Source organism: Ranitomeya imitator, chromosome 2 (assembly GCF_032444005.1).
Source record: "Ranitomeya imitator isolate aRanImi1 chromosome 2, aRanImi1.pri, whole genome shotgun sequence".
NCBI lineage: Eukaryota > Metazoa > Chordata > Amphibia > Anura > Dendrobatidae > Ranitomeya > Ranitomeya imitator.
Window position 1 is genome coordinate 772,723,595 of NC_091283.1, and position 13,097 is coordinate 772,736,691.

Consider the following 13,097-nt stretch of genomic DNA (forward strand, 5'->3'; position numbering starts at 1 on the left):
TTAATGAAGTTTTTTTGTTTCTTGTTTTTGAAATCCGTTCTTGCTAAGCAGAGTTCTCTATGTGGAAATGTCCCATCCGTCCTTAATCCAAGAAATGTTCTCCTCGCCACAATCTCATCCATAGACGTCTGATATTATTGAGTAATTTTGTACTGGACGCTTGTAGGGAATGTCTGTCTGGTAGCACAGGGCATGGCATTAGTTGTTCTTCAGCAAGGATGACACCACTGATATTTAACAAGTGTGACTTTAGGACATGCTCACCACGTGTGGTATTTTGGAAATCAGCAGGGGCAGCACAGCCTCAGGGACAGAACAGTAGGTGCTTGGCAGGAGGAAAATTAAGGTCACAGGTGGCCAAGTCCTTTGATGAAACTTGCAAATGATGTTAAGGAGACTTTCCTTGTTCCCAAAGTCTTTTCCTTTATTATTATCTGGACTCCTTTATCACCTCCTCCCTTTTTTTGCCTCCTGTGAATAAATTGCACATTATTTTATAGTCTAAAGTAATGGGAATACACAGTATTTGTGCCTAGTGCTTCAGTATGTCAAGGTAATGAAAAAGTATCATGTCCCTTGTGCATCAGGATTGTTATTTCTACACAGATCATATTGTACATCTCAAAGATTTGCAAAAAAATGGAGGTTCAATACTTGTGTTGTAGCTATCTGATATGTGACATGCAGCTCTGGTAAAAATTAAGAGACCGCTGCAGAATGTTCAATTTGTCTGATTTTTCTCTTTGAGTAAATGTAAATTGTTCATTTATTCTATAAACTTCTGACAACATGTCTTCGAATTTCCAAGCAATAAATTTAGTATTTCTTTCTGAAAAAGAAAAATGGTCAGAATAAAAAAAACTCAGTGCTTTTAGACCTCAAATAATGCAAAGAAAAAAAAAGTTCATAATCCTTTAGAAACAACAATACTAATGTTTTATCTCAGGAAGAGTTCAGAAATCAATATTTTGTGGAATAACCATGATTTTTAATCACAGCTTTCATGCGTCTTGGCATGCTTTCCACCAGTCTTTCACACTGCTTTTGGGGCAAAAATGGGGCAAAAATGTAAGCAGTTCTTCTTTGTTTGATGGCTTGTGACTATCCATCATCCTCTTGATTACATTCCAGAGGTTTTCAATGGGGTTCAGGTCTGGAGATTGGGCTGCCCATGACAGGGTTTTGATATGGTGGTCTCCTATTTTTGCCAGAGCTGTATATGGTGGAAATGTGAATCCATTACTGTGATATGTATGAAAGTTACCCTTCTCCCTCTGCAATGTCATATATAATATCTAAACATCTTTCTTTTTGAGTAGAGACACTCTACTTATGAGTAGAAATGAGCAGATCGATCATTGGAGGTTCAACTTTGAGTCAAATTTACTTAAATTTGAGGTTCCATGTGAATTTGAACACTTTGAGATAAGATTTGAGGTTCGCAAAACAAATCAAAAACATATCCAGCACCATTTCCCTCTAATCTCTTTTTGTGTGGTCATACATGCCTCCCGATAATGCCCTGCACCTATGACCTCTAACGGATTATCATAGCTTGAAAAGTGGTGGTCAGTACCGGGGACAACACAGATCAGCGGTTCCCAGTGGTGGACAGTTTATACAGCAGTCATTTTCCATCACTGTTTTCTAACACCGGAGTCACTGGGTAAGTCTCTATCCTGTAGTGTGTAAACTCTCATGGTCAGTAGGGTCCTCACTTTCTTCCTCCATTAAATTTTAAGCTCTCATGGTCAGTGGAGCCTTTTCTCTTTCTCCTCTCCCCCACATATATTTTCCAAGCTATTACAAGCTTTTCCAGTATTGAGATTCATGCTAATTTATTTGCAGAAAATCAAATTATTGAGAAAATTTGGCAAAGTCAGAAAATTTGAATTTGAAATGATCCACTCATCTTGACCTTTGAGTATAAACCAGTAGTATTAAATATATCTTAATTGAAAACAGACTAAAAACAGCTAAATGTTGGAAAAATCTCATTTCAACCCCCTTAGCAGAAATCACAAACCATTTTAACAAAATTTTGCCTCTCTGAAAAGATTTATGTTGGCACTCACCTTAAAACTAGGGTCACGTGGACATATATTCTTTCATCCGAGAGAATTGGGTGGATTACACACTCTGAAAATGTGTAAGTGTGATCAGAGTTTGATCAGAGTGTGATTCGATTGCAGATTGGTCCGACAAAACATTGGATCACACTCAAGCCAATCTTATTCTACAGTATGTTGCTGCGCACAAGTCCAATTTAGTCCTCGAACTGAGCCGGTTCAAGGGAACAATTGCAGTATGTCCGAGTTTGATCTTATTATCAGAATGCAGCATAAAAGAGCATCGTTCATGCATTATCTTGGGGGAACAGGACTCATGCTGCTGAGAACCATAGCAGCCTATTCTCACGGACTGTTAGTGGGCATTGTTGGCTTTGGTCCACCTGTGTAAAGAGGCATTCAAATGACCACCAATAGGTAAAAGTTTACCGATTGCAGGTAGCATCTTGCCACTGGTCCGTTTGTGTAAACGGACATTTAGGCTACGACCGTAGATTCTTTCATCTGAGAAAATCAGGCCAATTATGCAAATTGACAATCTGATCAAACTCTGGTCCTAGTGTTAGCATATTGTGATCAAAGCCTCGGATGAGAGAATCGTATCACACTGTAAGAAGATGGAGAACAAAATTTCTCCATCTTCTCCATTGTGTCACTGCTCGAAAATTGGACTACACGTGATCATTTGCATTCACTCATTGCTTTGCATGGTCGAGAGCGTTACGATAATCGGATCAAATTCTGACAAGCTGCAAGCCGAGTCAAGGAAAAAAAAATCAAACATGTGCGCGGCGCCATAGAATAACATATCTCCAAGTGTGATACAATTTTTTGTTGGATCGAACTTTGACGGAAAATGAGCCCTAATTGTGTTAGTCTGCAATGTCTTATTTGTACATGTACCCTCTGATTTGTAAAGTGCTTTCGAGTTTTTGGTGCTACATAGACAACAATATGCCATGTTCAAATTACTGTATTGAAGGCGACCCCATTGGATTTTATAGGGAAAGGATGAAAGTGTGTGTTGAGTTATGGGTAGCTAATAAGTAGAAAATAAAATCCTGTAACCTGATTCTAGTGATTTACGAGCGGGGACACCATGGCTCAGCATTGGCAGGAGCAGTTCAGGGGGTGGAGTGCAAGTACTTAGCATTACAGTACAGGCACCTGAGTTTGAATACTGTGGCTCAGCATCAGAGCGGAGACATAGAGCTGACATGTGGAGAATTTGCAAATTTCCTCTGGATCTGTGTGGGCTTAGATAACACGCATTGGATATAAAGAGCTGAGGCTGCTGCTTGTCTGACCCGGAACTCAGTCTATGGTAAGCAGATCTCAGCGTAATCTACAGAAGTTATGGCAGGAATTCCTTTAATCTGTATAAATGAGAAGGAAGCGGGGTCTACATCACATCCAATAGGTCCTGTAAGAAAATGCAGTGACATAAGTTGGTGTTTGTGGTTTCATATAATTATTGCTTTTATATCGTCTTTATAAGCTATCATTATTTTAGCCTTGTCTCCAAATAAACTATAATATGATGTTATTGCTACTTAGTTTATTTAGAGATGAGGCTGAAATAATGATTACATATAATTAGAGAAGACAGTTTTTCTCATTATCTTACAATCTAAACTATATATATATTTAATTGTAAGTTTTGCACATTGGGTTGAAAAAATATATATTCAAGATCTTTTATCGTTTGAGAAAGTGGTGCAAATTTTGTCAAAATCATACGATTTTGACAAAATTTGCACCACTTTCTCAAACGAAAAAGATTAGGCATCTTAAAACGGTTCTTTTTATTCTGCGCTGTCTAATTTTGGAACTGAACGACATTTTGTTATTGTATAACTGCATAACTTTTTTCCCCCAAAAAATATTTCCCGGCTTGATTATAATATTTATATTGGAAATCACTTTACGTCTTTCTACTCTCTATTTTGTCTTGGCCTTTTCTTCTTTTTCTCTCTGTCTTGTTGTTAACTCTTCGTAGTGTTGGTTTAGATGATCTCACCATCATCTGGAGAGATGTTTGTAATGCAGATCTTTATGCTCCAGCAGAGGAGGGCAGGTCAGGTAATGGCCTCGGGCTGGGGAGAGGCAATGTGTGTAATAAAGTGAAGGATTATACACTGCATGTCGTTTACATAAGACTAGCTCTGGCCTCCACACTCAATGAGTAGGAAATTCTGCCATATGTTTTGGTTGAATAAATTCATAGTTTTCTATTGGGCAAGGGTCACATTGCCTCTCATCTGAGAGAATCGGGCCGATTAGGTTAATGACAGTCTGATCAAAGGTTAATGCGCTTGATTCGACTTTCTCAGATGTGTAGAAGATGTAAAACAAATGTCTACATTCAGTCCATGAAAACTGGACTGCAGTCGGATGTCATCTGAGTGCTCTCCAATTTTTTTATTTTTTGGGCACAGACACATTGACTGGCATTGCTGAGTGCGATCAGATTTACAGATGCAAATCATGCATGCTGCAATTTTTTTTCCTACAACAGACCCTGTCTGAGGAAAAATTGGACATGTGTAAAGCCCTATAGAATAACATTAGTTCAAGTGCAATGTGATGCTTTGTAGGATCACAGTCAGACCAAAAATACTTTGGTCTGCATGAGCCCTTACTGAGTTATGGCAAACGATCAGTATCTGATTGGCTACTATACTATTACCTGAGGTGTGCTAATCATGCCCATACAGTTGAATGTGGTGCATGGGGGGCGGCGGCGCCGGGTGGGCCCTTCTGACTCATGAGTGGCTACGGGCTGGGGACCCTAGGCAGGTGCCTATTCTGCCAGCCCCTAACGCCGACCCAGTAACTAAGCTTCTTAACATATCTGCATACCAAAATGTATACCATACCAATACACCTCTATTGCTTGTGTTTTTCCCCTCTTGGATTATCAACCAAGTATTATTATTTTAGATATTTAAAAAATCAATGAGCATGATCTTTTATCAGATATTATACAGCCTCCTATTCCTTTAGAAAATCCTTTACTCCATTTGTGCATTAAACAGAGAAACAAACATTGACATTTGTAATAACTAACATCACCCTTATTTCCTTAGTTTGGCAAGATCTCTCCATTACTCCTCTTACTGGAAAGGGAATAATAAAATACCGTTTGATCCTATGTAGCTTAATGACGTTCACATTTTCTGCCTGACATTACTCCAAATGTGACGCAGATTTTCATGTCAAGTGACAAATTCTGGCACGTTCCTTTTAAAACAATATGCCATAAGTGGTGTGAACATGCACTAGGTGGCAGCACTGAGTAAGGCTGGGAAAAAGACATGTGAAACATTTGGTGGCCATGCGTGTCCTATAATGGAATGTGCTCTGAAGTAACAATAACAACAACAGGGTCGGCTTTATTACCAGGGCCTGTCCGTGTAGGCTGCATACACTTTATACTATAAACAGATCAGAAATATGATTACTTTCATATGCACTTTACGGTATATTTGTTTCACTCCTTTATATAGCGCCATCATATTCCCTAGCATTTTACAGACATCATCACTGTCCACAATGGGTCTCATATTCTAAATTCTATATCAGTACATCAGGTGAAATAGCTATTGAACATGTAAGTAAATGTATTTCTAAAGGCACTATTGACATGACATTTTCACCAGATGTCAATAACAACCCATCCATTCCACACAGGCAAAGTAGTCAAACCATAGATGTCCATCATTTACGTTATATGTAATAATGAGAAATGACACAGGAAAAAGTATTGAATACGCTTACTGAAATCTAATTAATACTTTATACAAAAGCCTTTGTTGGTGATGTCAGCTTTAAGACCTCCTGTTTTGAGAAACTAGTCTCAGGCATTGCTCAGGTGTGATTTTGGCCCATTCTTCCACACAAACACTCTTCAAATCCTGAAGGTCCTGTGGTCTTCTATGAACTCTGAACTTTAGTTCTTGCCATAAATTTTCTGTTGGATTCAGGTCCGGGGATTGGCTGGGCCATTCTAGCAGCTTTATTTTCCTTTCTCTGAAACAAATTGAGAGTTTCCTTGGCTGTGTGTTTGGGATCACTGTCTTTCTGAAACGTCCACCCTCGTTTCATCTTCATCATCCTGGTAGATGGCAGCAGATTTTTATTAAGAATGTCTCGGTACATTCATCTTCAGGCATCACACACTCGTACCCAGGCCAGTATGGCAGCACACCTAGAAATGGCTAACAAAGGTTTCTTACGCCGCGATACAAACCTGTGCACGAGTGCATGATGCCTAAATCTGTGTTTAGATGGGATGAGCTAATATAACTAACCAGGTCCTTATGTGTAAATGAGTATTAATTTCCGATAATCTAATGCGAATATGGATAAAAGCAGATGTTGGGGGTATTCAGAATGGACTGTATTGAAGTGAATGGTGTATAGTTTTCTGATAAGATGGGTTCCAAATTTTGTGTTTTTGTCTTTTTTTATCAATTTAATTATTATTATTATTGTTTTTACAAAATGTTGAATATAATGTACAGTAAAAAAAATACAAATGAATTTACACCAGGGCAGTTCTTGTTCCAGGAAAACATTTGGCCTTGCCCTGTAAGAATCATTCCAATGAATTCCATTTACCAGGACATTTTTTTGTTCGCCACTTATCTGTGAATTGTGTGGACTTTGCCATTAGTCCCCCCTGCCTGCATTCTACACTGCATACAATACTTTAACCCCTTCAAACCTAAATCAGCACTTGGATATTCCTATTTTCACGTTAGACATATTAGTTGATCACGCGTAAAGCTTTCTAGTATGATGTTCATAAATTACATGGCTTCCCAAAGACTTACTGTATGCCTAATGGCGTGAAATATCAACTCACCTTTGCCTAGAACTGTTTTATGCATTGTTCCTGTTATTCCTCCTGAAAGTAGTTGATACTAAAACAGACATGTTAGAGTTAAAGAGGTTGTCCAGTACTTTGACATTGATGACATCTCCTTCAATGCCTGATCGGCTGGGGTAGGGCACCCAGCAACACCTCCAATCATCTGTCCTCGGTGGCGGCAACGACCGGAAGTGCTCAATTACGGAACTGCGCCATTTACTGATAGTGGCTGCGGCCAGGTACTGCACATCTACCCCATATTTAAATCAGAAATTTCCTTTGATGTTACTTTAAAAGACTAATTTTTTTCCATGGGAAAAACATGGCAAAACAAAAGCTCTTGGACATGCTGACTGAGGTACCGGAGGACACTGAAACAAGCTTAGAGAGTTGGTTCTAATGGTTTAGTAAGAATACTGACTATTGTTCCCATTTGGATGTTTGAACATATTGTAGAAAGTTAGCATGTTTTATTTTACTTTCAATTTTCAGTACCTCTTGCATAAGATTCCCCAAAAGAATCATCTGATTTTGCACAATGTTGAGTATTTTTACTACACCTATGTCATTTCTTCGACTGAAGGGGTAATTGATGGAGATGTCACCTAATTAGTCCATGAAATGTACATCTGGCTTTCTCCTTATCTCCCAACCTCCACATTCGTGTCACATGCAATTATTCTCCCACTACCATAATTACTGCTCCCTTCCTCCAGCAGCGCACATTTCCTGATAAACTGTAGGGCCAAGAGCCACCATCATTAGTTACACATTGCTCTGTACCACAAATGCCAAAACTGTCGGGAGGGAGTTATATATACAGAACATTTACAGTAATGGTAGAAATAGTCACTGAGTTAACCAGTGTTTCATTTACAGAGTGTTGCAAAATTCACATGACTCCTCTGTCATCGAAATCTGCGCAATAAGTGTAGTAATCATTAATGTTATTTTACTTAGTGCGACCATTTACTGACATCCAGGGGAATAGAGGGTTGTCAATAAAAGTGTGTTGTAGAAAATTAAAGGATGGAATTACGACAATCTTAAATTTAGATTGTGAGCCCCATCGGGGACAGCGTAGATAATGTGATAAAGATAGATAAAGCGCTGCGGAATATGTTAGCTCTATATAAAAATAAAGATTATTATTATTATTATTATTAAAGGATTTCTACTTTTGATACTTTTTTTCCTTTAAGAATGGTGCCCTGAAAATATGCTAACCATAGGGATCTATTGGAAGACGAAGCCTGAGGGGTTTAATACTGTATAACTGCAGTGCCTCCACAGGAAGAACAATGCCTCCCGCTGTGGTCACTAAAAATCAATAATCTGTGGCACGTAGACATGCTGGGTCTTCCAGGAAGATTGAAGGATAAAGGAGTTGTGAGGTCTTCTGTGTCCCTGACTGCAGACGTCTAGGTTCTCACAGCATGCTGCGTATGGTGGCTCTCCGATATTGCTGCCGAGAGCAGGCGACCGCATGGCCACATGTATGTGATTTGCATACTTTCGGCCACATTACAACTAGACGTGCTTGGCTTCACTCCGTTCACTTGTATTTATAAATAGGTGTATTGAAATGATGCTGCATGAATCAGCCATCAGCCATTATCTGATAAAAAGTGTTAAGGTACCTTCACACTAAACGACGCTGCAGCGATCCAGACAACGATCCGGATCGCTGCAGCGTCGCTGTTTGGTCGCTGGAGAGCTGTCACACAGACCGCTCTCCAGCGACCAACGATGCCGGTAACCAGGGTAAACATCGGGTTACTAAGCGCAGGGACGCGCTTAGTAACCCGATGTTTACCCTGGATACCATCCTAAAAGTAAAAAAAAACAAACGCTTCATACTTACCTTCAGCTGTCTGTCCCCGGCGCTGTGCTTCTCTGTACTGGCTGTGAGCACAGCGGCCGGAAAGCGTCACCGCTCTGCTTTCCGGCCGCTGTGCTCACAGTGAGTGCAGGAAAGCACAGCGCCGGGGACAGACAGCGGAAGGTAAGTATGAAGCGTTTGTTTTTTTTTACTTTTAGGATGGTATCCAGGGTAAACATCGGGTTACTAAGCGCGGCCCTGCGCTTAGTAACCCGATGTTTACCCTGGTTACCAGCGAAGACATCGCTGAATCGGTGTCACACACGCCGATTCAGCAATGTCAGCGGGAGAGCCAGCGACCAAAGAAAGTCCTGGACTTTCTGCCCCGACCAACGACATCACAGCAGGGGCCTGATCGCTGCTGCGTGTCACACTGAACGATATCGCTAGCCAGGACGCTGCAACGTCACGGATCGCTAGCGATATCGTTCAGTGTGAAGGTACCTTTATTCAGTGTGGGGAAGTATAGAAGTATGCTCGGCCAAGAGTGATGATCTTTCTTAACAGTATCAAACTGCATAGGATGGCACTTTTGACAAAAATGTTCTAAATCTCAAAATACCCAAAGAGATAATCTTTGGAAATAGTTTTTGCTACTGTTTATGAGCATAGTGGGTCCTGACACAGCAGTGGGCCACAAGGGTGCATCAGAAGACAACCCCATTTGGGCCACAGTTTGAGGTAACCTCTTGCCTCTATGGTCTATTTCTCGTGGGTTGTTCACAAATAGCCCATTAAATCTTGTTGATATGGTTGTACACCAATAAAGTACGGCTACATACACAGATCCATGTGACTTTTTAAGAAACGGACTGTTTTTCTTTCATCATGAGTCATCCGTTTTGCATGCTGCATACTTTTTAAAAGATGAAGGTGAACTGTCTGCACTTTTATTTATTGAGTTTTAACAATAGATTAGTGTACTGTAGTTTTTCATTCGTGTTTCATGCATTTTTCAAAGCCCGTCTTCCATGTTTCACCTGTTTTACACAGATACCCATAGACTAATGGTTAAGTCTGACCTGCAAACCAAGAATAGGACGTGCTCTGAGTCTCACAGACCAGAGATACGGATCCATTTCTAAAAAGGACGTGTGTCTGGATCAATGAAACACTATGGGTCCATGTGCTGCCTGAAAGAAGAAGAAAAAAAACTCCAAAAACTGGACAGCACATGGGTGATGGGTGAATGTAGTCCAATTCCGAAAACCAAGTCTGAAACTGTGAGGAAACCAGCAGATTTCTGACCTTAAGTTGGGATGTATGGAGAGATAAATGTTGAGCAACTCATTAGATTTTTGTTGTTTTTTTTGTATTTTTTCAATCAGAACAGGGCTTGTGTGTAATTTTAAATCCAATAGTGAAGATTTCTAAAGTGATAGAATATACGTGACAAATTGCTAAATGGGGTAAATGTATTTTTTTCAAAAAGCAGATTCTTTTTTTCTTAAAATAAACTAATTATATGATTCCTTTAAATCTACTAACCCCCATCTTCAAAGTAAGAGAGGTCAAATTTTTTACGAGAAATGTTGGCTTATTGTGTGAATAGAGGGGATGTCAGGCCGGGTTTTGTTGGGTCAGTTAGGATGCATGTTTTTGGAGAACCTTTTTGTTCAACCTGTCAGTTTGGAATTTCATATCATCTCTACAGAGTTAATTTGATTATTCCAGTCATGTAGAAGAAGGTGCAGCCAGTGCATTTTTGGGCTTGTTGAAAAATGGCTTGAATTTCAGTTCACTTTATTTTTTATTTTATGTCCATATACTGTACCTCTTGATAGAATAGCTTTTTTTCCTCAAGTTCTAGTGATAATGTGGCTATCTGTCAGATATTAAATTAGTACGTAGAAGTTGTTTATGTATTCTTCTTCAAAAGCTTCTATTCCTAGGGATAATTTTCATTGTGAAATGTTTAGTTTTACATATATAATCAGTAGTCTCTCTGTAATGAATACTGTGTAAAAGATTTTACTACAAAATACATGCCCTAAACTTTAACAAGGATTGATCACCATGACGCCCTAAGAGAAGACATGTGATGTCTGTCTGTGGTGTCTCCTCTCATGCTTGGTTTCCTTGCACGTTCTTCATTTAGAAGTTAATGAATCATGTAAGGAGACATGGTAAATTACAGTAATTCTAGCTATTTGGAAAGAAAATGAATCTGGAAGAATTGAGACTGTTCATACTATTTGCTTCGGGTATCACTGAAAGATCTTCTCACGCTTTCATTTTAAAAGTGCTTTTCCACGTCTTGGAACTAACCTCTTCATATATTGCATTTTGGATCACTTTGATTAGCAACTTTTCTCCCAGTAGCAGCATGGATAGGTTGTAGTCCACACATCTTGTAGTTTTTACTCCACGACTCATTATGGCACTGGAGACGAAAACAACGTGAATCATGGTTGGCTTGTGCTGCTCTTGGGAATAAAATAGCTTGTAATCCTGCAATGCCTCATTCCTCCTGAAAATCTGTGAATACATTGACAACCAGTTGTTGTTTGTTGGGTTGTGCCCCTGCACAGTGTGATACTCTCACCACTGAATGGACAATGTAAAAGTGTGAAGAACACCCCCCATTAGCTGGTAATGTAACACCCCAGGAAGCCTGTTGTTACAGTGGTATTGCCTTCCTCACAGGGACGGTGATGCCATGCCTGGAAGCGAGGAAGTTCCCTTTACCAGGTTATACGTACACACAACACTGTTCTGACTCCAGGCCAGAAGGGGGAGCTCTGATCCAGTTTGTGGGTGGTTTCCCTATATATTCTGGCTGGGGGAGGAGTTAGGTAGTCAGTCTTGAGGAGAGCTGGGGTCGTGCAGACACATGGTTCTGCAGCTCCTGACAGGGCAGTCTGTGAGAGACTGTGAGGGGAGCAGAGGCAAAGGAAAGGAAAGATACTGGGAGTGGAGCTGTGGGAGGGCTCACTCCAGAATCAGCCCAAGTAACTGGAGGCCGGAATTCCGAGGTTGTTGGGATAACTGTATGCCCCACAGCAGAAACTGGCGGGCAAGAGATTTCAAGTAACCTGTCCACGATTACACCTGAAGGCACAGCAGATTATTTATAACCTACAATGCCATAAGTTGTGAGAAAAGCTCCTGGCCCCTATATACAGTGGGGCAAAAAAGTATTTAGTCAGTCAGCAATAGTGCAAGTTCCACCACTTAAAAAGATGAGAGGCGTCTGTAATTTACATCATAGGTAGACCTCAACTGAGAAAAAAAAATCCAGAAAATCACATTGTCTGTTTTTTTTATCATTTTATTTGCATATTATGGTGGAAAATAAGTATTTGGTCAGAAACAAACAATCAAGATTTCTGGCTCTCACAGACCTGTAACTTCTTCTTTAAGAGTCTCCTCTTTCCTCCACTCATTACCTGTAGTAATGGCACCTGTTTAAACTTGTTATCAGTATAAAAAGACACCTGTGCACACCTCAAACAGTCTGACTCCAAACTCCACTATGGTGAAGACCAAAGAGCTGTCAAAGGACACCAGAAACAAAATTGTAGCCCTGCACCAGGCTGGGAAGACTGAATCTGCAATAGCCAACCAGCTTGGAGTGAAGAAATCAACAGTGGGAGCAATAATTAGAAAATGGAAGACATACAAGACCACTGATAATCTCCCTCGATCTGGGGCTCTACGCAAAATCCCACCCCGTGGGGTCAGAATGATCACAAGAACGGTGAGCAAAAATCCCAGAACCACGCGGGGGGACCTAGTGAATGAACTGCAGAGAGCTGGGACCAATGTAACAAGGCCTACCATAAGTAACACACTACGCCACCATGGACTCAGATCCTGCAGTGCCAGACGTGTCCCACTGCTTAAGCCAGTACATGTCCGGGCCCGTCTGAAGTTTGCTAGAGAGCATTTGGATGATCCAGAGGAGTTTTGGGAGAATGTCCTATGGTCTGATGAAACCAAACTGGAACTGTTTGGTAGAAACACAACTTGTCGTGTTTGGAGGAAAAAGAATACTGAGTTGCATCCATCAAACACCATACCTACTGTAAAGCATGGTGGTGGAAACATCATGCTTTGGGGCTGTTTCTCTGCAAAGGGGCCAGGACGACTGATCCGGGTACATGAAAGAATGAATGGGGCCATGTATCGTGAGATTTTGAGTGCAAACCTCCTTCCATCAGCAAGGGCATTGAAGATGAAACGTGGCTGGGTCTTTCAACATGACAATGATCCAAAGCACACCGCCAGGGCAACGAAGGAGTGGCTTCGTAAGAAGCATTTCAAGGTC

The 13,097-nt window shown here is 40.4% G+C and overlaps 1 protein-coding gene across 1 annotated transcript in view; it reads left to right on the top strand.

The window, feature by feature from the left end:
- The first annotated feature begins 3,244 nt into the window (after positions 1 to 3,244).
- SLC16A12 (solute carrier family 16 member 12) overlaps positions 3,245 to 13,097 on the top strand; it is a 66,040-nt gene continuing 56,187 nt past the window's right edge. The window contains exon 1 of the mRNA XM_069753492.1: positions 3,245 to 3,393. The gene's annotated coding sequence lies outside the window, so the exon portion shown is untranslated. The remainder of the gene's footprint in view (positions 3,394 to 13,097) is intronic.